Source organism: Accipiter gentilis, chromosome 12 (assembly GCF_929443795.1).
Source record: "Accipiter gentilis chromosome 12, bAccGen1.1, whole genome shotgun sequence".
NCBI classification, from domain to species: Eukaryota; Metazoa; Chordata; class Aves; order Accipitriformes; family Accipitridae; genus Astur; species Astur gentilis.
Window position 1 is genome coordinate 26,397,694 of NC_064891.1, and position 27,233 is coordinate 26,424,926.

At 40.2% G+C, this 27,233-nt stretch overlaps 1 protein-coding gene across 4 annotated transcripts in view; it reads right to left on the reverse strand.

Annotated features, from left to right (window-relative positions):
- Positions 1-26,624, reverse strand: part of ARHGAP24 (Rho GTPase activating protein 24) — a 231,447-nt gene extending 204,823 nt beyond the window's left edge. The window contains exon 1 of one of the 4 annotated variants that reach the window (XM_049815253.1): positions 26,539-26,624. The gene's annotated coding sequence lies outside the window, so the exon portion shown is untranslated. Of the gene's footprint in view, positions 1-16,648; positions 16,665-23,341; positions 23,357-26,486; positions 26,504-26,538 lie in introns of those variants that run through there. The other 3 variants (XM_049815244.1, XM_049815242.1, XM_049815246.1) reach the window with 3 other exon arrangements.
- Positions 26,625-27,233: the final 609 nt, after the last annotated feature.

The window sequence follows — 27,233 nt, forward strand, 5'->3', positions numbered from 1 at the left end:
TGAGGGAACTGGGGTTGTTTAGTCTGGAGAAGAGGAGGCTGAGGGGAGACCTTATCACTCTCTACAACTACCTGAAGGGGAGTTGTAGTGAGGTGGGTGCTGGTCTCTTCTGTTAGATGGCTGGAGATAGGACAAGAGGAAATGGCCTCGAGTTGTGGCAGGGGAGGTTTAGATTGGATATTAGGAAAAAATTCTTTACTGAGAGGGTTGTCAAGCATTGGAACAGGCTGCCCAGGGAAGTGGTTGAGTCACCATCCCTGGAGGTATTTAAAAGACGTGTAGATGTGGTGCTTAGGGACATGGTTTAGTGGTGGACTTGGCAGTGCTACGTTAACGGTTGGACTCAATGATCTTAAAGGTCTTTTCCAACCTAAACGATTCTATGATTCTACATAATATTGCGCTCTTAATGTCAAGACAGCTCTGTAAATTACCTACTAGTTTGCTCAGCTAGCTAATACACTATGTCATCCCCGAACCCGCCCCCTGCCTCCCTCCAAATTACTTCCTTAATCATGACTGAATAAAACTCCATCCCATTTGTAGCATGCCATCAGAAGCAATAAATTACAAGACAGGTGAAAGTAACCACTTTCATGTGGATATTACAGATACAACTTAACAGCAGACAACAGTCATCAACTTCCCAAGCAAGCATGGTTTGAAGACTAGGATCATGAGGCTGATCTGCTCATTTTGCTGTGCTAATGGTTCTAGCAATGCTGTTGGCTGAGGTCTTTGCCTCTCTGGTAGCACAGGGTTAGCTTGTTCGTCACTAGCAGGAAAGTACATTCTTGGTCTCGATGCAGACTGCTCTTCCTTTTGCACCTCATGTGGAAAACCAGTTTCATGCAATGTGACAAACAGGCATTCCTCTCCCAATGACTCTCCTTTTGGCTCCTCAAGCTTCACCCCTTCAGTGATACCAGACCTTTAAAAATTGTCATCATCAGATGAGAAACCACAACAGCTCTGTGATATATACAATCAGCCAGCCAATGTTAATGAGTAAACAACACAGAATAATAAAGAAGGAAATATAACAGAAAGGCCTTCCTACATGTAGAAAACCACAACCACATCAGAATGAACAGGGCCTTCCCAGCCTAATAAACTCACTGTAAAGCTGTGAGGGACATACTTGCTATGCAATGCTCACAACAATAAAAATTAAGGAAGCTTGATCATAAATCAAATGGTATGAACAAGAATCCATATTTTAAAAGGACAGAAAGTAGAATTGCACTGACCTAATTCATACTCCAATCGAGGACTTGAACAGACAAAAAGAGGGAGAACAGTAACAGAAATATAATGCAACGTAGCTCCTTGCACTTAAATATCAAATGTATCTTCTATACACTGTTGTCCTCATGAAGAGAGATGTCAGGATTCCCAAGTGCTATTTTACAAGAATTCCTACTCATATTATTAATCTTTTACTATTAACTGAACTGTTTATTTCCTTTCTTGCAGTTCATACAACTTGTACATGGTAGTTACTGTATGCAGTTTCAAGCTTTGTTCAAGGACCAAGTCATCATTATGTTCCTGAAGTTTTCTCTTCCAGGAGGTTCAGTAGCCCTGAGTAATGCATATGTAAGTCTTCTTATCTTTCCCTTCCTTTTGGTGGCTACAGGATAAGGAAAACAGGACAAAATCAAATTCCTTTCATAGAATATTTTGGTTTTCCTCTGTCATCTACAGCAGGTGTCAAAATAGCCATTTCAAAAATATTTTTTTTTAGAAAGAAGGAAAGGACACCTCTTTTTCCTCACTTGTAACCTTCAGGTTATCTATAACCTGTACCAACACCATCCTGCATTTCAAAAGCAACACGTTTTATCAGTGCAGGAAACCAATAGAAGTTTAAATCAGTGCCTCACAAATTCAAGCAGTTCTTTACTTGCCTAAGCACAGATTGTTTGACGATTTATTTTTGCAGAATAAGGCGCATTCCGGAAAGTATGAATTACGTGAGGTGACTGCTAATAGAAATACAGTAATCAGCCCCACAGTTTATTCCATATGCAAGCCAGTGCAGTAGAGCTGGGTAAAAGCTACAACTGTGACTTTTATTATTTTAAAACTATCAGTTATGTACAATTTTTCCCAAAGAATTATACTTAAAATGAACCTCTAGAACAGACATTGCAGAAAAGACAATGTAAGGCAATTAAATTAATCTATTCTTCTAGTAACTTCATACTTGACTTCCCTTTTATCTGTATCTGCAACCCCAACTACACTCTTACTTTTTCATCTACTCTTGATAAGGTAATGATTTGAAAGTTAACTCTGTTCTTCCAAGTTGGAAGGTAAAATTTCTAGATATCAAACCTGTAGGAAGTAATTTTTGCTCAAAGTTGTCTGTTTCATACCAGCTTGATTCATCACTTATCCAAATTTAGGAACCAAGTTTAATTAGAACAGATGCAGACAGAGTAAGATTTTTCAACTTATCTTCCAACAGACACAGTGGTTCTCAAGACAATATTTCAACTTTTATGAATGGAAAAAATTAATTAACCTTTTAAAAAAACAGATTAGCCAGTGTAAATAATGCATGACATTGCAGCAACAATTGGGTTTTCTAGAAAACATGAAGAACTTCATACTTAGGAAGTTTGTAGAACAGATGCCCCAATTATTGTCTTGTGACCTGAATTCTCTTTTTACATTAGCTCTGGAAAAGCTTTTCTAATTCTTCACTTTTTTGTTTTCAATTATTCCTAAGGCCTTTGTCTTTTAGAAGACATAAGACTGCTGGTGCTGCTTTAGAACTGTTAGAGTAAACAGCAAGATTCATCAAAAACAATTCTTTGACTTTGCATTTCCTAACAAAACAGTCAAATGCCCTGGAAGTTTCAAAGAGATAAAAAATAACTTTATACATAAAATTTTCAGAATTGACAGAGAGAAAAACAATCAAGCACCGCTAACAGATGTCAGACTTATTATGTTTGTGGAAGGCATTCAGCTTCCCTGGCAGTAAGCTGGTAAAAGAAAGGATGAAATACATACAAAACGCACCAATGCTTACAAGCACCAACTCACTTTGCCTCTTAGGATGATGAAATTTGCCACATGTTTCAGCAAAACAAAAAATAAAATTGTTAATTCAGCTGCTATTTGTGACTAGGCATTGTAATAGAGTAGTATCACTTACTACCTTCTGCATCAAGGCCAGTTGAAGAGTCTAAGTGCAAGTTATTAAGATAGCAAACATCACCAAGTGTCTTTTGTTAGGATATGCAAGAAACCTACAGGAGCAGCCAGCTCATTAAGGACTTTAGATCGTCACACAAATACACGCAACAAGACCTGAGCAGCAGCAAGCCTCCTCTACCCTATGCCAAGAGCTAAGTCAAACCACGGGTGACCTAATGACTTCAGCATTGGCTCCTCACAGCCCTCCAGGCTCAGGCCACACCAAAGAGATATGGACCATAACCTATAAATAGATAAAAGCAGCTAGAACTTGGAAATCCTCTCCACTTTACATAAATAAACAACTCCAATTTGATGCTTTCACTTACAAAGTACTTGCAGTTATATTTCATCAGGAACAAAAATATGTTTCCGGCATTCCAGCTCTCTGCTAAATTAGATGCAGATGATGAAAGTTTTTTTGCAAACATATGGAAGAGAATGCAGCTGAAATCTCAGCTAGGCCTTGAAAGATCCTGTACATAAAGCATTAAGCTTTCTACAACACACGGGGAATCTAGGCAGTAACTACTATGATTTCATTTCATAGTGTGATTTAGGATGATATTACGAGACAGAAATGTTAAAAGAAAGTAATAAAAGCCTTTCAAGTACCCTCAAATAAAGTCAGATGTTCATGTGTCATGTATCTGGACAACCTCTGCTTTCAATGGAAGCCTGATCTCCACTTCAAAGGGAGGAAATTGGACAAAAGGGGAAAGAATGTACACCTCTCAGTACTGGCAGCCCAGGAAACCCATGACCAAAGGACTAAATCCATCACTTTCCCAACACCCCCAAGACAGACCAAAGCCTACAACGCATTTAACCAAGAGAAATTGAAAGCACAAGCACTTGCAGTCCTCAAACTCAGCCACCAGTATATAAACCTTGCTCATTTTATTATTTCAATAGTCACAGCATAGGAAGAACATTTCTGTATGTCCATTGTTAATATAACTTCTGGTAATCACTGTGAAAAGAAGCTATTCCCTCCACCATGTGTAGGTGGCTTTGTTCTTTTAATTGGTGTTGCAGACAGCAAACACAGGTTTAACCAGGGTGTATGTTTAGCTTCCTCAATGTTTAGTTTGTCCTCAAACATAACATTGACTAAATCCAAAACATTAAAAGCACACAGTTAAACCCCAGCTTCCCAGGTTTTTTTCCCCATTCTGAAAATATTTCTACACATTGTAAGTTACTTAATGGTGAACGAATTCTCCTTCCAAAGCTCCATCCTTTGGTACATAGTTTGACAGGAATTAGTTTGATCTGTAAGCTCTGCACTAAGTAGTTTTGACAAATGGGGATAGGATGTAAATTTTTCATGTGATACCTTTCTCTAGTAGTTGCTGATTATTCAGAAAATTGTCTATCCATGCCACAAGTTGATGCATCAGTCCTTACACAGAATATGCTTGAAACTTCTCCAAAGGAGCAGCTATTTCTGGCTTAAGTGGCACAAAAATTTTGTGAATAGCCTGAAAGTTCGACCATTACCACTGCATTTCCAAGCATACACACACTCTGGTGTTCAAGTAGTGTCAAATATTTCTTCCCAGACACATATACACTTCACTGGGACTATTCTCATGAGTAAAACACATAGTACAGCTAGTATTACTGATCTAGCCATACAGATATCCTGTTCACATTGATACAGATTCTGTATAGCTACTGAAGAAGTTGCATAAGTTTATTTCCAAAATCCTTCAGTTCTAGTACTGTTGAAAACTTAACTGCGCATTGTCATATTTTCCTCACTTTCATGCAACTCCAACTGCAAGACAGATATGAATAAATTCAGCTGGAACCTTTAACAAAACTCACCATTGGCACTGGATTATTTTTTTTGAGGTTTTGCCTATGCAGGGCATGCGGGTTCTTGCAACTATCTCTATTAAGAACGTGTTCCGCAATAAATTTGCTATGAAGAAGGCAAGTACAACCAGTATTGGCTGGCTTCAGAAAAAGAAAACCGCAAATTTATTTGGCTTTTATGTATATCTGTTCCACTCTTACATCACCAATAGTATTGAACACAACTTGAGCACTGTCCCATCAATAGTGTATCTATCTTAACTGTCAGTATTAACTGCTCCAAATGACAGCACACCCAACTGCTGTGATGGAAACTCACACATGCTCAAGCTTGAGCATGTACCAGCAAAAATACAAACTCTGAGAAGATGGCCAGCCTACAAGGTATTATGAGAAGTTAAATTCAATTTAAGCCCAGGTAATCTTCAGCCTTTAGGGGCAGAGGGAGAAAGCTGTTCTAAGATGAGTTTTTACAAAAGGGTTTCAAGAGTATGCTCCATAGTAACATGAGTTGTACGACAGGTGAAATTTTCACTTATGGTCAAAAAGTTATTGCTTTACATCTCTGTTTCTGGGTTACTCTGTTTTTAAATAGACACATGAACTTTGTAACATTCCTTGGTCTATAAAGCAGGTGTGAACTACAACTTACAAGTGCATTAAAAAGCAACGCTCAGCCCTACATACTTTGCAATGGATAAAATAAAAAAGTAACAATAAGACCTGATCAGGGATAATGGTAGTGTCAGATGGCATCAGAAACTGTACTTTAAAATGGCATGTCTATCAAGTAACATCTTCAGGTTGGGCAGATTAGGATGCATTCAGCTAGGAAGTTCATTAACTGGTCCAGTACTATGTTACTGTTTATGCAGGAAATACAGCTCACTTAACCTATAATTTGTTTCATTCATATATTTTAGATCAATTAATTTTCATAAGGAACTGGTATGACTCAAAACAAGGTCAATCATTTCACTTTCCCAGGTCTGCCCCTCTACCGAATTCATAGCTCAGATGATGAATTACAAACAGGTATTTGTAGCTAACCTAGCTTGCAACTGTGCAAGCTGCTTTACTGGTTGGCAAGACAGGGAAATACTGGAATCTATCCCTGGCAAAATCTTAAAGAGAAACAAGTTCTTGAGACACACCACCTCTTTGATCTTGAAATGCCCCCCTCCTCCACAGTAGCACGTTAAGGATCTGGCTAATCTTTCACCAAAACTGAGTAGTTGAGGTTCTTTTCAGCGTCTGAGCATCCAAAATCCTGTACAGCCCATATTTTTCAAAATTACTAATTACTGTGTCTGGCTGAAGAATACAGTTAGTTTGAAAGCTAAATGCAAGATATGTAGACCTAAATCACCAACAGAACTACTTAATTTTCATCACTCTTATCAGATCACTGTGGACTGCACCAAAGTTTTCCCTAGGGATGACAGCAATCGATGTTTTCTTTTGGCAGAATGGGACAAGATCCAGTCAGTAGTTTCACTTAAAAAAAATATCTGATATGTCTTTTACTGTTACTCACTAAGCAAATCAATGAAAAATTTCACTAGCAACAATTCACATTGTTCTTTAAGGCTTGTTGAACAATCTATAAAGCTGCTCATTTTGAAAAACTAGTATGAATAGGAAAGAGGCCTGGGTTCATTTTCTGGATCCAAAAAACTGCAAGTGGAGGAGGAGTGTATATGTTAAAACCATTGATTTTAAACCACCTCTTTCCCCCTGCCCCCTCCTTAAACAGTACTTTCGTAAATTTACCTCAATTTATTTTCTTCTGCTCAAAATTGGCAAATGAACATTCCCTTTATAAATATTTTGGGAGAAGCAAAATACGTTCCCAGGAATTTACTAGGCAATGATTTAGTTACTACTACTTTTATCCAGCTCAGTCATACAGCTTTTCCTGCACAAACACCCATATAGGTGATCCAAGCATAACACTGGCACAGCTGTGCAGCTGTGTTGAGCCTTTAACAGCTCTACACCTGGTTCAACAGTTGAGAAATATAAGGGAGGTAGGGCAAAGGCAGTCATGAAAAACTCCACTTGCCCCTCTCAAATGGCAGCAGAGAAGCTAAAACCAGTCTCCACCAACTGTTCCTCCCCTTCCTCAACAGACCTGTGCACTGTAAAGAACAGTGTAAGAAAATGCTTCTGTCCATAATAAATGGTTCATTTTTCCCACGAAGGGTAATGAGCTAAGAATGCACATTTTTGGCAACCAAAACAGACCTGTCTGCTGTACCAAGAGGGCATTTTGATTTTCTGGTCCTGTAACAAGACTGACAATATCCACCACAGCCATGGGTACACAAATCTTTGCAGAAAATGGCACAACAGAGGTGCTCAGGGAGGAGAAGAGATCACACAAAGCAGTACAGCCATAGCCTCTCCATTTTACTTGGTTTTGCAACCCTGAAACATTTACCAACTATTTTGTAGAAGTCTGAAAAAGGCATTCAAGAGAAGCACCCAACTCTCCCAGTGATATTTGCTCTGGACCGCTAATTCTGCAAGATATAACCAGAGTATGAGGACAGAAAATTAATTGGGAACCACTACCTGAGTGGTAACGTTAGCACCTGATTATAATCTTTTCAATCCCAAAGCCATCATAAAGCAAGGATGAGACCATTTCCGAAGAAATCTATTTTATTGGGGGACAAATGAACCTAGTAACCAACATATCACTGACACTATATATCCAGGGCCTGCAGCTATTGTGCCATCACACAGAAGTTACAGGAGACAATTCAAAGTCTGAAGAAAACATCGCAACCAGCTCTTTCCATGTAGAAGATAATGAGATGCTGATAGGGGAAAAAAAGAGGAGAGAGGGAGAGAGAGAGAGAGTTGTCAGATGGCAGCTCTTTCGCAGTATTACAGGGACAAGATTTATCTAGAATATTAAATGAAAAACAATATAAACAAAGAAGTAGGCATTTATCATGGTGATCGCTTTAAGTTGATACCTAGTAATAAATCTCTGTATGTGATTTACTGCCAAATCCATGTACAAGCTCAAGTATGCATAACGGCTCCTGAGAAGATGAATAGCATCATTTTTAAGATTGTTAAAAGTGCAATTATGACCACATTCCTACCAGACAGTACTGAACCTTAGACTTCACTTTCTCAAGAAACCCTCCCAACTTTCTAAATATTTTCTTGTCTAAAACTTGAATATGAGTCCTACTTTTCATTGAAACTCATCATTTCAGAAACATCACAATATCTTAAAAGTCAACACACAGTATAGTATTTGTTATATTAAACACTAGTTTACAATACGCTCTCAAAATCTAGCAATGCAGTACTTCGATTTAAAAAAATCAGGGAAGTAGTAAGCTCCCACTAATGGCTACACTGACACAAATAAGTTCTTTCTGATGGGAAAGCCTTTTGGGAAGTTGTTGACAGCCCTCTTCAACACAATGCCCAACTGGAGTGTTGCACAATTCCTAGAAGTGGGAATCCAACAGTATGAAAAGGTGACATGCACACACACTTAGCAAGAGCTCTTCTGTGCAAACAGAACATGATTTCAATTCAGAACAGATGCTGAGGGGAACCTGATCATATCCCTGTGTCACACTTTACCTGGAGGACTAAGCCACAGTTTATCCTTTGAATTACACAATTGTGAAGAACACAAAATGAAAGGAAAAGAAGAAAACTGAGATGTCGTCACCACAGTTGACAAAGGAAGTCTAGACACATCTGGATATTATGAAAGCAAAATATTTTAAACATGACTCCCAGTTCTTGTCTCCAGCAAATACGCATTTGCTAAACTCTAATCCCAGTTTAGAAATAAAAAATCCAACCAAACCAACCAGAAGAAGGGGCAGATTTCTGTTGGCAAAACCAAAAAGCCCGTGATAAGCAGCACAGCACACAATAGAATGAAAAAATCAAAACTAGTTCTAAGAGGAACAGATTTCAACACAGTCTTCCAGAACAAAGCTGCTTTATTACCTTTATTATGGTTCACTGGGGAATTTTACTGCATATTTGCTGTAAGAAAGGACATAAGCAGCTCTCACAGCAGTGTCACATTTCCTGAGAGACTGATGAGGAATCTGGGTTACCCCAAAAGATATCTCATGGCTGGGACGTGCGGACCATCCTGGTATAATTCACCTCATGGTCCAGATTTTCATAAGAACCAACCATTTAAGAAGCCCTGCGACAAACCTTTTCCCAATAAAGTATTTAAAGCTTGAATCTGCAAAGCAAAACCTTAGTGAGCTGTCCTAGCATCCCTGGAAAAACAGGCTTTGATAGTGGTAATTTGGAAGTGATGGAACAATTTACAAAACTCAAGACTTTCTCAAAGCTATTCTGGATTTTTCTTTCCTATCCTAAGGCAGTGAAGTGGTTGCTCTTGGATAGAAACCTGCTTTTAAGATTTCTAAGATGATTTGATCCTCATGAGAACTGCAAGAATCATATGTGATGGACAAATAACAAACAGAGAGGATACTGCAACTCTGGCCTATTTCTTGCAAGATTTGTATTTGAAAAATAAAATTTGCCTCCTCTGATAAAAATAGCCTAAAAGGAATAGAGAGTAAACATAGATCTCTTTCTTCATTACAGTTCCCTAAGAGTGGTAATATATAACAAATTACTTGCAAACTTGCTTTCCAATTCAATATTAAAAATAATACATCACATCAACATATCATCAGCTTGTTTACCAAGTTTGATTTTACTCCACTGGAAACAACAAAGGGAACTTGGAAGATATTCAGGGCAGAGGAATGAAGATGAGCATTTGGTTGGACTGACACCACGACAGCCAAGAAAATAACACAAAATATTCCACAAATGTTTGAAGGGTGCAAACACCAAGGACAAAAACAACAACTTAAAGTGGAAGATGATAAACATCGGCTCACTAAGGCCAGCAAATCAGTGGTTTGGGAAGTGCATCAGCAATATCCACTGGCAGAAATATAAACCATCGAAGTTACCTTCCCACAGCATGCTTAAGTGAGTAAATGGTCTCTTGTTTGGAGAACAAAAGTGAGTACCACCTTTCCACTGCCCAGCAAAAGCCTTCAAGTGTTCAGTGAGGACTACTCCTGTATCAGTTTCTTCACAGCCAGAAATGCATGTACACCATTCAGCACAAGTTCAGTTTTTCCATACTCTACAACTTCATCCAAATTTGTATTAAAAAAAGATGCTTTGCATAGTATTCAAACATCTTCATCATCCTGATGACTACGATTCCATAAACCCAAAGCTGTTCATGAGGATCCTATACATAAACACAAAATATATATTCTGAACGCATGCTTATTTTACTGTTTGGCCAAAGATTTCTCAGTATTACTACTATCAATTGTTTCAGATTTCCCATGTTTTGAGGTTTGCATGATTTCACATCAAGCTCAAAATGTTAAATGTGGTTCTGAATTTATGAAAACACAGCAGTGCAGGAAAACACAACTTAGTGTCCCTCACTGCTAATGATTCCGACTGTATGTAAAGGAATTTTCCCATTTTTACACTGTTTTTTACTAAGACAGCATCTACCCTGTACAGGTCAAAACCAAGGATTTAAGCATATGAACAAACTTGTGGATATGCGGTGGACAAAACAGCAGTAATGATGAAACATACTTACCTGTGAACAACTAAAATAATTTTTATTCCATGAACTATATGACTTTGTTTGCAAGAAGTTTTCCTCTTTCAGTTTGTAGATTGACACAAACAACTGGAATAACCGTAAAATCATGTTCCACATTTTTCAGCTCACTATTGGCTTTATACTTGTTTCTTATACTAGGTTTACCTGATTCTTGTTCTATTGGTATGTGTTGCATTTTTCTCAGCAATACTTTTTCTGCCCTTTTTATTGGATTTCAGGAGATACTGAACACAATATAAATGGAAGCCTTTGTTTGGGGAAAAATTACATCAGCTATCAAAAGCCCACAGCAGATGTATCATGAAGTCACAAACCAGATCCCTCATGCAAACAGAATGCCAAGACACTGTCTGCAACACTTAGGGTAACAACAACAAGAGCACTAAGTCCAATGGTAATAGCTTTCTTGAAAGAAAGGTGTGTCGAACTATATTGGTAAAATAGTATGGATTGTGGAGCTGCTGACAGTAACTTCCATAGCAGGTTGACATACTGAACAACAGTAAGTCCAAAAAGCACTGAAGGCACATTAGTATCCACACCTAACTGTTCCCAGTTTTCTGCACAGCAGTTCCTAGGTTTTCTAAGGTCTGGGGCAATTTTTAAGAACCAGTCTGAAAGCCAACATGGCAAACTGTAAAACATACATAGAGAGGATAGGAAATGCTCAGTGGAAATGATCCATAATTTCACCACATATGAGGAACATACTCACCCTAAACCTGTCCATGAAATTCTCAGAGCCCTCTCCTGTGTTAAACATGTGCCATGTATGTTACTTGAATGAATGCACACGGTAATGAAATATTATTCCTTCTGGTCCATTGTATACAGAGGCTGCAATTACAACCAGCCCTCAGGTAGGTTACTAACACAAAGACACTTGGAAGCTTGTCTTCTGTTGTCTCCAGAGAAGTTTGGGGTTTTTTTATCTGCCAGCCTTGAACACCCACAAAAGGGGCCAGTCAAAATCTGGCTTTCAAGAATGATAAAAATTTGCTCTTGTTATAGCATATTCGTATTCAGCCATCACACAAGCTTACAAGAGTTCATTGTACTTTGATAACTAAAACTTTTCTGATGAACAGCTTCTCCATTTTAGCTGCAAAAAAACACACCAAAATTAGCACAACTATGCAAAAAAGTATGTTATACTGAAGACCTTTGCTCTAAATTAATTATTGAGAAATGACTGAATCAATCATAACATACTTTATATTTGCTGATGCTTAAGACTCTATGTGTAGTTTTTAAAATGTTGCAACATATCCTAAGTGAGAACATGAAGTTATGGATGGCTAACTGAAATGATGGGGTGCTCATTTTCATCATTGCTCAAAAAAAGCAGCAGTTTCAAGTCCACCATTACATTTAAGGCTATTCTCAAGGCACTAAAACACTTAAGATATTTGTAATCACTTAACTTTTTGTTCCCCCGCCCCAAATGCTCAAATTAATGCAGCATTATTGTAAAATGCCACCCTGAACTATTCAAAGTTTTCCTGAATTCTACAATGAGATAAAATCCAGTATTTTGCTTGGTTGTGCTCAATGTTTGTGATCAATAACACAATCCAGTGTCTATTTCCTGACTGATGGAAAGAATATATTTTCTTGCAAGGGAACACTTGCAAACTGTTCACATTTAATATTTCCTTTTCACAAATGTCTTGGAAAGTTTAACAGCTGTGTAGAGGTACACATTTGTGCTACTAAGTAACATAAAGCATGACTATTAACAAGAAGCAAATACACTGAAAAAGTGCCACCTTGGGTAAAGTGAAGTGCTGCAAAAGCTGGGAGAGACTTGGCAATTATTGATTTTTCTACCATGGAGATTTTTTTCCCCAGGTCTGCAAATGACATCGTTCCATTTAAACTTCTCATCTGTATGGACAATGAGAATAACAATGTTTAAAACAATACAACGGCACTTCTCAAGAAGGCAGGCTGAAATGTCTTTTTCCTGTAATACACTTTCCAGATTCCACAATCCATTTTCAGCAGAGAATTCTGTAGATCCCCACTCTACACATCATTTTGCAGACAACCACCTTCACTTATCTCCCTGCAAATCAAGGTAATTCTACAAGATTTTCTCAGGGTAAACTAGCATAGCATATGCCAGACCAATGGGTGACAAAAGATAAATCGATAGAAAAACATTACGACTAGAAAATTAAGCACTTTTAGACAGTCCATAAGAAAATATGTAATGCTAAAAAATACAGTGATATGGCATCAAGTATCAGTCACATACATCTGAATTTCATTTGTTAGCTGTTGAAATGTTGCCAAGTCAAACAAAAAAGTTATAATTCACTCACAAGGCCAAATTTAAGCCTAGATGCCACTAGCAGAAACTGGCAGCAATGGATCTAGGACTATGTTTTCAGGATCTCTAAGACAAAGTAACTCTGATATATCTAACAAAGAAACAAAACAAGAAATATTACTGCCTCCTTCCTTGTCTATGGACTCCTTGTCTGAACAATACCAGTTTATCAAGTCAATTCAATCCTGTCCTAACTGTACAAGTGTTAAGACCAAGGCTTGTTGCCCCATTTCCCAACTTCAGAGGCTTTAGTATTATTCTCCTATATCTAGAACACCTACCATGAGAATTTTTTTCAACCTCTGCACCTTCCTTTATTGTTTCACAAAACTCATGACCAAAACAATCAGCCATTCTGATGTTAAATGGAATACCAAGGCCTTAATGAGAGATGCTACTTAATAGTAAAGCATTATTTGTTTTTCATTTCAAATGTAATTTAAACCAATGGAACTGACAATTTTATTATACTATATGACATAGGATACATATATTAAACAGGGTCAGTAAAAATCCCGTAATATAAAAAAAAATATGCAGATCACTCCAACCAAACAGCAATTTTACCCTGTGCTCTTTGTCCCAGGATGGCAAATGAGTATCTTCTGTCTCACCAACACCATCTTTTGTCGACAACTTGGTCAAAACTAATGTATTTTCACATAAGCTTTCAGCTGAAACATGCAGTCTTTCTGTAGAGGTGTTTTAGCACCACCACCACCAAAAATATGACAAGTTGCAGCTTAAAAACACTCTCTAAAGAGCTCTGTAAAATTTTAATAGGCCAGTTAAAGGGGGAGAAATTACAGGATCATGTCACGGTTTCCACACTACTTTACTTTTTCCTACCTTATTAGCCTCAAAAATTCTGCAAATGATGGACTAGCCAAAAAACACAGCTTCTTTTTGTTCCACTTTCAATGAGTCTCAGAACAAACTATTTGTTCATATCAGTTTCCAAGCAATCTGTCTAGGCATCCAAGTTTATAAACTAGAAGAACCATTCAAGCCTTCCTGCTTTTAAACATACCCAAACCAAGAAGCTTGTTTAACAGGCCTGTTAGGCTCCATGATTTATTCCTTGACATTTCCAATAAATCACCTTTTTGTTTTTGCGATAAGACTTCAACCTTTTCATTGCTAGTCATCTATAGCAGATGCCAAAAAGCTGTGCTTCTGCACGCTTCTGAAAACAAACACACAAAAAATCTACTTTTTCCAGACCTCCAGCAGCACATACAGCTCATTTCTGAGCTCAAGTTTTCATCCTATTTTTTAAGCACAGGCATTAACTTCACACTAATCTAAAAAGGACCTTGCTACCACCAGCTCCACACTTAATATTTTCCAAGTTAGCATCCATAAGACTGCATGTATCCTTTCAGCCGTAATCACAGCCAATATTCAACACCTACTGGCTGAAACTGTCAGTAATCTCCCCATACAGATTGATTTTAGACATGCTTGCTATTTGGTTTCCATCCTTCTAGGCAATCCCCTAATACCTTTGGTTATTCTCCAGGCCAACATTACCTCTTTACTGCTTGAAATCATGAAAGGGCGGATCAAAGGCAAGAATAAATCTTATCTAGGTATATAAAAGAAAACCTACTCTATCTTACTTATTTACTTATTCTCAAAAGCACTGGGGCAGGTAAATGCAAGACCTTCAGCTGTAGGCACTGCAAGTCACAATTTCTAAATAGCAGAAATTCTACATAGGTAGACGAGATGGGCAGAAGAGCAGTTCTTTCTGGAAATCCCAGACTACCTTACCTTGCTGATATTACTAAATATTCCTTTGGCAGAAGATTTGGCTAATGGTCTACCTTTTCTTTTATGTGACCATGCCATAACAGTAAAACTGGGCAGACAGGGATGATTCTTCAAGTAAAATAGGTTTCTGTTTTTATCTTATATGCCTTTCCATCCCAGACTTAATAAGTTAGGGAATTGAAAATGGAAAAGAAACACTGTCTTTCAATACATAAAGATGTAGAGAAGGTGTGCACCACGCATATCAAAGAACAGGACTTTATAAAGCTCAGTAACATGCAAAGAGGTTTTCCATGAGAGAAAGGTGTAGATTTAACAGGAAGTATGACGAGATTTTTTGAGTACTTCAAGACTACTTTGAATAAGATGCATACAAACCATATCTCACAATGGACCTCTGATCCCCAGCTAGAGATGAAAAGAGCAATGAGGCTATGAATCAGTAAGGTACATGACACTGTGTTCACATTAGAGCCCTCTATTTAAAAGAGGAAACTGAACAGCCCACTGGCTTGTCACACACACAGTAGTTCATCATGTGGCACCTCCAAGATTCAAAAGAAAATGCACTTTTTCTCCAACAAGAAAGTACAAAACAAAGAGGAATGTTTCTGCAGCTCAAAAATCAAACCACTGAGTGAAAAAATGTTATTGCAGCTACCATACTCTTTTTTCCCCCAAGAGCCATGTTGTACAGAGATTTGTTGGATGTGGCATTAAAAAATAAGTATGACCTAACTTAAAAGTATCTTCACAACTAAGTGGTGTCACAGGCCCCAGACACTCAATTTTGGTTTTGTCTATACCCAGACAATCCCAGCAGCCTAAGACACTGTATGTATAAAGCAGAGGAGGGTATTCAGCTCCTTAACAATGCATGTCATAGTGCCACAATGGTGAGCAAAGTTACCAAAGCTAACTTTTCCTCAGAAGTCTAAGTTCATGGGACACCATGGGCTTGCAGCCCAGCTGTGCATTTTAAGCAGCATCACCTCCTACAAAACATGATACGAACTACAAATGGAACTATGAATGCTTCTACACGTACCCTTCCTTTCCTCTCCAACAAGGCTGGAGGCTCGGTGCACAGCCCAGCAGCACAGACCTGCCCTTGCCAGAGAAGGCATAAGCAGCTCTGTTATTTTCAAAGCAGAAACCTAAGGAACCTTCTTGTCTCAACATCATAACGACTTATATGGGAGAGCTAAATGGCAGGTGAAAGCTTTTAATGAACTCCAAGGCAAAAAAAAGCCAAAATTTTCTGACAAGTCATTTGAGAAATAATTAGCTCCTCATGCCACATTTCCACATCTAACAACACATCCCAATTGCTCTGTCTGTAATCTAGCAGTCCAGCATCACTATCAGACAATCAGTCTGCCAGTGAAATCAGACCTACTCCCTGTCATACCTACCTGTCCACAGCAACACCTCAGTGATAACTGCCTTTTTTTCATATCCTCGAAAAAGAAACTGAAATACCGCAAAGGCATGTCCCTCTGAAATCTCTCAGTAGCACTGCTTGTATCCCATTATTCCAGTTTTTTACCCACTGCTGTAGTAGCGTGACCTTTTCTTTATTGTTTCATTGTCCTGGGTTCATTCAGCATTTGGTATAACGGCACAGACTAGAAATTATTTTCTTTACTGGGTATTTGCACCAGGTATTTTACAGTAATTTATCATTACTTACTGGACACCTAAGTAAGGTGCAAAATACTTACTGCCTAGTCATATATAGACTAACAATAACTAATATGTCCTTTTTGCTAAGACACCATTTTCTAGTAGTCTCTATGAAAGTAAGAAATGGTAAAACTCACGTTTCACAGCCTTCTTGTTCATGCTGGGAGAAGATCTCTGAAGCAGTGTCCCAGGAGTGACACCATCAAATAACATGCAAACATCTGAAGGCAGTCTCAGCATTTAGGATTTTATTTCTAATGCTAGCAGAGGATCACCCCTATGCCAAACTCCTGTTCTGCGCTTTTCCCGTTGCCAAGGAAAGGTATTGGGAGCTGTGTGTGAGCCTGCATTGTATGCCGGTGCTGCCCAATAGCTTAATCTTGTTATGTGATAAATAGTCTTGATACTGAATGTGCCATGTGGTGCACACTCAACTGGCTGCCTTAGTCCTCTCCTGCTGTCAGCCAAGAGCACTGTGAGCTTTGTGAGCCCAGGCTGACAGCAGGAGCACAAGAGGTACACATGGAATTTCAGCACCTACTAAACAGGAGAGGACTCAACAGCCAACTGCAAGATACTTTAAGTGCTGTGCATACGGAACTGTGCCAAGCTCCCCAGTTTACAGAGTCATCATCGCAGCTGCCCCCTGCTCCTTCACAGAAGCTTCCCTCTCCCCTTATGCCTGGCAGAAGGCAGCATTTGAAGGGACTAACATGGCTACTCCCATACAAAGACCCACAGACCACTGCAAAGGGCAGAGTCAACAACCATTTCTAAATGTGGTAAAGCCTACCAGTAACAGCTGACTAAATCAGGAGTCAAATCATGGCAAGTGACCAGAACTGTTTGGAACATCAATACCAAAGCCTAGTAAATTCTTCAAAATCAGTAAAGTTACCAGAAATTAATTAACAGCCAGCTCATTACAGGATAGAATCATGACAGTGAAAATAAGAAGGGCCCTACTGTGAGCATGGTGATTTGCTGTTGATTACATTTTTGCCTGGCACATTTTATAATACATGTAAAATATTGCTATGGTTAGGACTAGACTATTCTTTCACAACTGTCCACACGTGACAAACAGGCAGGACAGGAAAGGACCTCTATTCATTAAGCCCAGCTTCTGAAGCCTCATGGGAGCCAGCAACACAGTTACTTTCAGAAAGTGAAAAAGCACCATCAAACCAGCTATTTTAGTATTTCCCCTTACCCCTAACCTAGCAGTCCGAAGGCCACCCAGGAACTCCTGACTCTTGTTAGAAATTTTTTTTCATCCCAGCACACTCATGGACAGATTACACCAATTTACTCCTGCATTATCACCCACAACAGTTCTGCTCCCTCCCTGATGTCTATCCATGTGACATTTTTATGTGCATAGGTTAAGGCTGCCTTCTCATTTTCACTGGAATACACAAAGCCAGGTCTGATTTTCTCTTAAGAAAGAGGACTGAAGCAAGGCCACGGTTAAGTCTAGGCAGCAGACATTACACACATACCAGGTTACATGGAAAACTAAACAACCCAAAAGCACCAGGTCTCTTTTGCTTATGGACAGATAGTGTTTTTCGTAAGTTTTCAATACTCAAAAACACTACTTACAATGTGCCTTCTTACAGCTTCTTGCTGCTTACTTAGCTGTATCCCCTGAGAGAAAAAGCAACCTAAGAAAGCCTGCTGGCATAAAGACATAGATCTCTATACAAATATCATTTATTATACATTTATTGTACATTTCTGGAAGATAAAGTTAACTGACTCCAGTTTGAGCACTGTATTCTCCTAGGAGGATAAGGGGTTTCAGCATCATGCATCAAATGTTAATAATATTTTACATTCCAATTAATTTATTGACTTTTGAAGCATTTTTACTTGAACTGTCTTTAAAATGGCACCTTCAAGACTTCCCACTGCCATATAATGGAATTGTATTTGCTTTTTTAAAAAGCAGTGAATAAACCTGTCTTACAGTGGATGCTGAATGATATTTTGCAATACATACGAAGAAAATTAGTCTCCATCTTGAAACCAGTTATTGACTGGAAGGAGGAAGGGGTTGCTACTGTTTTCATTCTGTAACTTCATTTTTAGCCACACTGCAGAGCTCTGTCAGAACAACCTTTCTGACCAGGACTTTTCCTATTCACTTCTAAACTCAAGAAATTTCACATTGAATTTACTGAGATCAAATCAATTTGGGTTCCAGCAATGCTATTATGATCCCCAGTTACTACAGTCAGATTCTGACTCTCAAAGCCCATTTGCAAAGCTCACATTTTAGGACACTTCCATTTACCTCTACTGAATACAGAGCCTAAGCAGGCTTTATACTTGCAAACATCAAGTAAGAACTCACAGTCCTTTTAAAACAAGGTATATCACTATCTTCAAGCTAAAAAGCATTGTAAGTTTTCTCTTTCTCCAGGCAGGCCCTTTAACATTTCTCCCTCAGTTTGCTTGCTTCTTAGCAGAAATTAAAAAAAAAGGAGAAGAAAAAAGAAACATCTGTGGGAACAGCTGCATAAATACTGCAACTGCCAGAGGTAAGATTTCTTTCTAGCATCCAAGATTTCTTGTTTTGTGTTTTGCAAGACCACTTAGTAGTTGATAACCACAGTCACTATCCATGCATCTGACATGCAATTTTGATCTCAATCATAGATAAGAGCTAGAAGTTCAACACAAGCCCACCATAGAGACACACAAACATACACACAGAGAAAACAACCAGAAACCCAAACCCTTGAAGGAAGTGTCTAGAGACTCCACCGTATAAAAGCTTATACAGCAAGTAGGCTGCTTGCTCTGACTTCTTGTGGACAATCAAAATACCATAGTAGGTAGTTTATAATTATAAGCAGATGTACAGCACAGCTTTTTCCTTCATCGTTATCTCACATTTAACAACACTAAGACCCCAAATTACTCAGCACACTTTCCAAGACAATACTTTGATAATTAGGCAATGATATCATTAAATAACTAGATATCCAGAAGTCTGTCTTCATCTCCTAGATACATGTCTGTGTTCACATACTTGTCTTAGAATTGCAGCAATCTGTTATGGTCCAACAGGAAGTGTTAAGAATGAGTTTTATCATGCTCTGTGCTATACATTGATAACTGTGTCGTGGTTTAACCGCAGCCAGCAACCAAGCACCACGCAGCCGCTCACTCACTCCCCCCCATCCAGTGGGATGGGGGAGGAAATCGGGAAAAAAAAGCAAAACTCCTGGGTTGAGATAAGAATGGTTTAATAGAACAGAAGAGAAGAAACTAATAATGATAATGATAACACTAATAAAATGACAACAGTAGTAATAAAAGGATTGGAATGTACAAATGATGCACAGGGCAATAGCTCACCACCCGCCGACCGACACCCCGCCAGTCCCCGAGCGGCGATTCACTGCCCCCTCACTTCCCAGTTCCTAAACTAGATGTGACGTCCCATGGTATGGAATACACCGTTGGCCAGTTTGGGTCAGGTGCCCTGGTTGTGTCCTGTGCCAACTTCTTATGCCCTGGCTGGGCATGAGAAGCTGAAAAATCCTTGACTTTAGTCTAAACAATACTGAGCAACAACAGAAAACATCAATGTTATCAACATTCTTCGCATGCTGAACTCAAAACATAGCACTGTACCAGCTACTAGGAAGACAGTTAACTCTGTCCCAGCTGAAACCAGGACAAACTGCAATTCTTATTTCCCAGTCCAAGCCCAAGTAGGTAAGGTGAATATGACTGGCATTCCATTACAGTAATAATCAAGTAAATTGAAGTAGCCAGTTCTAAATACACATGGCCATGGTGGCAACAAGATCTTGGAGTTACTGTAGAATGCAGAGTTCGTCAAGGTTTAGGGATTTACTGAAACTTTTTTTTCCCAAAAAAATACTGAAAGAAATATCGACCATTTTGGGCATTGTGGGCAGTCACCACATCCAGCTGATGCACAGAGTAGGATTTAAAAAATGAGAAGCAAAGCTAATTGTCTGCAGCCTCTGCATCATTCTTCTTTCTCAAGCAATCCAAGAGGGGCCTTAAGCAGACTTTAAGTCACCCTTGACTGTAGTGCTCTCCCGTTAGCTAAACAGTCATTTAGCACACTGGGATTGTTGGAGCATGGCAGCACTTCAGCTTCTTTTTCCACCTCTACAGTGCCGGATGTCAAGCAAGGTATTTAGAGAAAGACTCCCTACTTGAGTAAGCTCCAGCATGCTCAGGGGGTCTGCTCCACTTTAATTCACGTGATCCACTCTTGCAATTCATTTTCTAAATACTCATCCTGTAAGACTGTGCCACACACCCCCACAGCACTACTTGGAAACAAGGTTGTGATCTTAAAAATCAAAACCACAAAGATTCATCGCAACTTGCTTTGCAACACCAGCTCTTATCCTTCCTATGTCCACACATTTCCAAATGAAGATGGCAAGACTTCATGTATAGCAGTGGTCTGCTGTGGCCATTCAGCTCCTTTCCATCAAGCCACAAACAGAGTATCAGATGTTGGGGTTTTTTCCCCTGCATAAGTAACATCCAAACAAAAGAGGGTCAAAACTGAACAAATGGATGGCTACAATGGGATGGAAAAAGTCCACCCAGCCCAGCATCCTGTCTCCAACTGCGACTAAAGTAAAACCTCAGGGACAAGCAGGATAACTAAGACAAGCATGCAACAATACTTTCGGCTAGCTACCCCTTAAACCTGGGTTTTCCCTTTACTAACCACAACATTTTCTGGCAAGGACTTGTGCACCTTATTTGCATCTTGTGCACAGTACTACCTTCTTTCATTTGTTTTGAGCTTGCCACTGTCACCCCTGAATACACCCTGGGATTCTTGTACTGGAAAATAAGGGAAGAACTGGCATCTGCTCACCCTTTCCATGCCACTCCTTAATGCAGTTTTCTCAGTCATCTCATCTCCTGGCTGAAAAGTTCCTTCCTGATGCACTGTTCCTTGGACAGAAGCTGTGCTGTGTCTTTGACCGTTCTTGTTGCCCTTTGTAAAACCTCTTCCACCTTAAGCTGCAAATGACTAGCACTTTTGGGCAGTAAGGGACTCCCCTGGTGTCACCTCTATCCTTCTTCACAATTTTCTTCTCACAACAGAGGATGTAGTAGCTGGAGGAGGTTAAAGAAACAGCTAGAAAGGCAGCTTATGGAAAATCCAGGATGCTGCCGCTGGAGCTGAGGTTGGGTCATTTGAGTAAGGATTAACTGGAAGGCTACTTTCTCTGCCTGCTGAAGGAGCACTTCACCTCCTTGCAAAACAGGGAAATAGCTCAAAATATGTAAATAGCCAATACATTTTGGCCCAGACCACACTAATCCAGGAAAAAGCATGTTTGGTTCTCCCAATTAGTGACACCTAGAGGGATCTTACTGCCTCCCAGATACAGGCAAATTGCTGGGTTTTTGCATTTTACCTTTTATAACGCTTCATGATTGTTCAATTTGGCAGGCCTAGAACACCAGTCTAGTTAAAATTTAAGCTGCTCTAAAAGCAAAGGCAGATGTGGGAAAAAGATGACAGGAACACACCAGTTACTTCTTGGATGGAACAGTTACTTCTTGGAAGTAACAGACATGAAAAATGTCTTCACTAAAGAGCTACTAATCATAATTGCTATTATACAAAATTGCACAGAACTAAATATAGGAAAATGAAAGGTATTTCATGACAAGAAACTATATAAACATTGCCAAGGAATTAAACATGTGCTGCTTAAGTTAGTCTCATTGAGCCACAGAGCTCCAAACTAACTAGTACAACAGTAAACAACAGAAGTTTGTTAAAATTAAAAGCACTGAGCTTGTGTGCTCCTTCAAGGCCTCTGGCTTGGTGGAGCATGACATTTTCATTAGGAAAGTGCAATGAAACAAGAGCTGAACCAGGCAGATAAAATTAATTCAATCAGTTAACAGATAAGTCAAAAACCATGACCATAGGCAAAAAAAGCATCATACTGCAGGTGGTTTCTAATCTCAGGGGAACTACCTTATTTTGCAGTTTAGCCAATGACTTGGAAGAAAAAAAGAAAAAAAAAAGATCATGACTGAAAAACTGTGCAGGTGACAAGTACCAAGGAAGTTGTTAATTACAAAGAGGAAAGGTGACTGACAGCCAGTCGTCTGTGCACCAGCCTGTGTGTTCTCGCTCAGCAGACGTGCAAGAAGAACTGACAGTACCTGAGAGCATCCTCCAGAAGGTAAAACTGAGGTCCCTGTTCAACACAACAGCCCCATCTCCAATGTCATCACAAGACCATTCAACAAGGAAAAAAGAAAGTATAAAGGTCATTGTGCCTCTGGATTTCACAGGAGTGCACCCTAAGTATTACCTCCAGCGCTGGTATTCAAACATCTAGAAGCATTTGGGAAAACTGCGAACCTTTTAAAAAAGGCTGGAATAACTAAAGAATTGGAGTACATAATGAAGGAACTCTATTTTCCACTTTTACAAAGAGAAGGTAAAGAATAAGATAGTAACTCTAGAGGGAGCAGAAATTTGGATAGAGAGGGCTATTAAACATACAAAGAGCTAATAAGAACCAGAGCTAACAAAGCTGGTAGTTAAAGACAGTCAAATAAAACAAGCACTAAAGCACGTAATTTCAGACTGATGATAATTACACCAACAGACTATATTGCAGAGCACTGAAAGTCTATCAACTGACTTTCTGTTAGCAAAACAGGATATTTTTCAAAAATAAATTATCTAGCTTATAATGGGAGCTAATCAAGGACCCTTTTGGTTCATTTTGGATTCATAATCAATTAAATACAAAATAAATTTACACCCTCACTGCAGTCCTTACCATCCACACTTTGATCACCCGAATGTAACTGTCAAAATGGTGAAGTAGAAGGGAACAGTCAGGAAATGTACAAGAAGATGCAGAATAGGAAGAAGCTTCTCAGCATGCATCGCCTCACACCAAGATCAGCCACCTACAGACTGGCTGCCACAGCTGGCTTGCGGGCATATCCTGGGGGTACCTACTGAAAGCAAAGATGACAAAACTATGAGGCTTGGGAGGCATCAGCTGCCGGCTGTCCTACTGAGGTTGGGACACCGCAGGGACCAAAGCAAGCTGCTTCCTAACACCATCCAGCTGGTTCTGGGAGCTCACACACAGTGCCCTGGCAAGGCAGCCTCTCCTGGCTCCCACAGTACCACTGCCACCAAAGGCTGTGTGCCCTCCCCGCTGCTATAAGGCTGGCATTTCAGCACCATTTGATTATATCTCTGCAGAAGAAGTCTTTATCTGTCTCATTACAGGGCTTGTTGACATCCGCTATGCTGATGAAGCTAAAGTACATCCATCTTTGAGAAGTCTACTATTTTCATACCCTTTTGAATGCTACAGAACTGAGCCACCTTTTCTCCCCCAACTAAAAAAAAAAAAAAAAGCAAACTAATCAAAGTTTTCTAAATAAATGCAGGCAAAGGCAATAAAGAACAACTCTAACTTGAAATCCTTGCTTTTAGCATAATAATAGAAACTAACATAAACCAAATCTGCAGTCTTACATGTAGGAAGAGAATCTAAACTGGAAATTTGGTCTCTACTGTCTTTTTAAGTTTCTACTCCTCCCAAGACTGGCAGTGGAGCAACACATTTCACAAAAAGCTGTGTGTTTCCTTATCGTCCAACAATATCAGCCACTTGTCTCACCTGGAGTCCTCAACATTACAGAAAGCCAAGTTCCAGACAGTGAACAAAGAAAACCTATATCAGATATTCTCCTTCAGTGTTTTTCTTGTTTTAAAATGCCAAGAGAAGACAACCTTTTCTTTTTCTTCCTGGCTGAAAGCTAACATACAGTTCGTTCATTCACCCGCAAGACAGTTCAAAACACAAATGCCACCCCAATATGATAAAGTGTTGCACTCTGTTCCAGGAGGTTATTTTAAAAAAAATCACGCCAGGCGCTCCCTCTGCCCAATATAGGTAAAGCCTGTAAGTAAGTAATAGCTCCAGAAATAAAGCATACTTCCAAAGGCCATCAGGTCACAACAGACACCAAACAGCCTGCAGAGAAGACAGCTAAAAGTAATAGGATGCAAATCACTTCAAACTACCCATGTGAATTTCAACCCCCTCCCCCCTGGTTTTTTCCTCCACCTGGTGTGTTTAAAAAAAATCAGATATTCAATCAAGCAGAGAGAAATGAAAAGGTCCTGAGAGATGCCTGTGTGCTATAGCTGCACATGGAGCTCAATCCTGAAGACACGACCTTAACAGCAGTTCAAACTATTATTTGTGAGGCAATTTCCTTTAAGGGATCTTCATTTCTAGACTTCATTTCTAAACTCCATCTTCAGAACACTGAACCTAGCTATCGGGCCACTAATAAAAGTGATCTTCACACATCAGCCTGCAAACACAGGAGAGGCACATGTCTTAAAGGAATAACCCACAGCCTCCCTCTCACTTGCGCCCAGAAGCGCATTGCCATACAGCGCAAAGAAGTCATGCCTTCCACTCAGAATCACGTTGTTAGCTGTATTTTTACATGGCTTTACATTTTTTACTTACTGTGGGGTGCTTTTTTAGGGGGGGGACGGGACGATGACGCTATTTATTCCAAACTAAACCTATCTAATTTAATTAAAGAATGAAAGCCAAGTAAAGAAAAAGAGAAGTAAAAAGCAGCTGATGGACAGGAGAACCATCAAAGAAAAGGCAGACAAATAACTTTAGACACCATGCACAAAGAAACATGAGTTCTAAGCACATTTATTTTTAACACAAGTCACTGTATCACATACTAGAAGATGCCTTTTGCAATAACAAAGCCTGCCACAACATGAAAATTTTCATGGGACTGCAAAAAAGCACTTGACTCTCAGTCCTTCCTTCTCTCTACCTCTGCTTGTAACTCTGCACGCCTTTGGTGAGTATGAGATGCCACTTAAAATGATTTTTTAGCTAGGACAAGATGTTTTCCCCCTTGTATTGATAAAACCCCCTCCCTTAATTCTTACTTCACAGGGAATCTTTTTCCCCTGAATGTACATAAGTTATTGTCACCTTCCAGGTACAGAACTACTCTGCAACAGAAAAACTTAACCTAACAGCATCTTAATACCTGCTGATCTAATGAAGAGTTATTGCTCTCTCCCAGCAACTATGCTACCTAACACAGACAAACAGAATTCAGATTAATATTAGACAAATTCAGTATTATGAAGTCACTATGCTACCCAGGGAATTAATTTGGTTTCTTATTTCTACCTATACAGGACACAGGTACCTATCTAAAAAAAAAACCTGCTGTTTATTTCCAGTCATCTGTTGTAAAAATATTTCCAACATCATCAAACATGAATTATTTGCTACTCTGCTGAAAGAAGAAAACCCCCAAACTGACAACATACATGCATGGTACTGCTAAGAAAGCTAGAGGGATAAAAATTCCGTACAAGTCCAATGGAGGAAAAAAAAAGAGATTACTCTCTTATCTTAAAAAGAAATCCACTCAGTAGCTCTAAAAATCCACTGAAGATTCCCTAACTCTTTTCGTGATGACAATCAAGGTCCTTATGGTAAAGTCTGTCCCAGAGAGGACCGTACCTCTGAAAGCCTGCTACAGATACTTGTGCAGAAGGAGGAAGATTTTTTAAGACAACCGTCACAAACCCAAAGATGAACGTTAACGTGGAGATTGCAGAAAGCACAAAGGGCTTTTACCTACACTTAAGCCGACAAGTAGTCAGGTGACACACACTCTGCCTGTACCCCCGAAACCAACGAAAAGGAACCCCGTTATGAACGTTGTTAAGAAGTAACAGCCCCCAACAACGGGCGCGCTCGCACCCCCGCGCACACCCCGGCAGGCACGAACGGCCGTCCCACAGACAGCTGCTGCCGCTGCTTCCCGGTCTGCAGCAATTATTTGTCCTACAAGACCACACGGCTTTGTCACCGAGATAAAAATCGCACCGATGCTACCTACCCTGGTTTTAGCCGCCAGAGCTCCAAAGCTGCCCCCGACCAGGACCTCCTACCTTCCGCAAGCAGGGTCAGTACGCTCGCCCATAAACGCGGTGGCTTCTCAAGACGAATTCGGAAACAGTGACAGCTTGTTTCAGCTTGACTGCCCTCAGAAGTTTCTTCTCCTTCCCCCCACCCCCCCCCCACCCCCCTTTCTCTCAAACCGCTCCGCGGACCGGTGCGCGCGCGCGTGCGTGGCCGCCGCCGCCACGCGGGAGCCCCGCGCTCCCAACCGCGCGCCCTCGCGAGCCCCGGCCGCCGCGCGAGGAGCAGCCCAAGAAGTCGGAAAGATCGGCTGTGTGTGCATGGATGTGTAAATATACGGGACGAGGGGCTGGAACGGGCCTCCCAGGGCCAGCCCTCAGACGCAGCCCGGGTTTCAGGTTTCATTGGCAGCTGGCAGCTCTGGAGCGCGCCAGCGGCACGGCCGTTTGCGCCGGGGAGGAATCCGGCTCCCTTCCCAGACGTCTCTGGAAATCCCGGCGACGCGGCACCCGACCGCCGCCCCGACAGCGCCCGCGGACCCTCCGTTAACCGTTTCCGCGTACTTGCTGCTGCGGTGCGAGGAGGGGCGGGGGGACGGCGACGGGCACGACGCGACACGGACACACGACGCAACCGGCGCTGCCCACTGGGGCTTCTCACAGCGCGGCCGCGCGCCGCAGCCGTTAGGCGGGCGGCAGCAACCCGCTCGTGCCCTCGGCACACG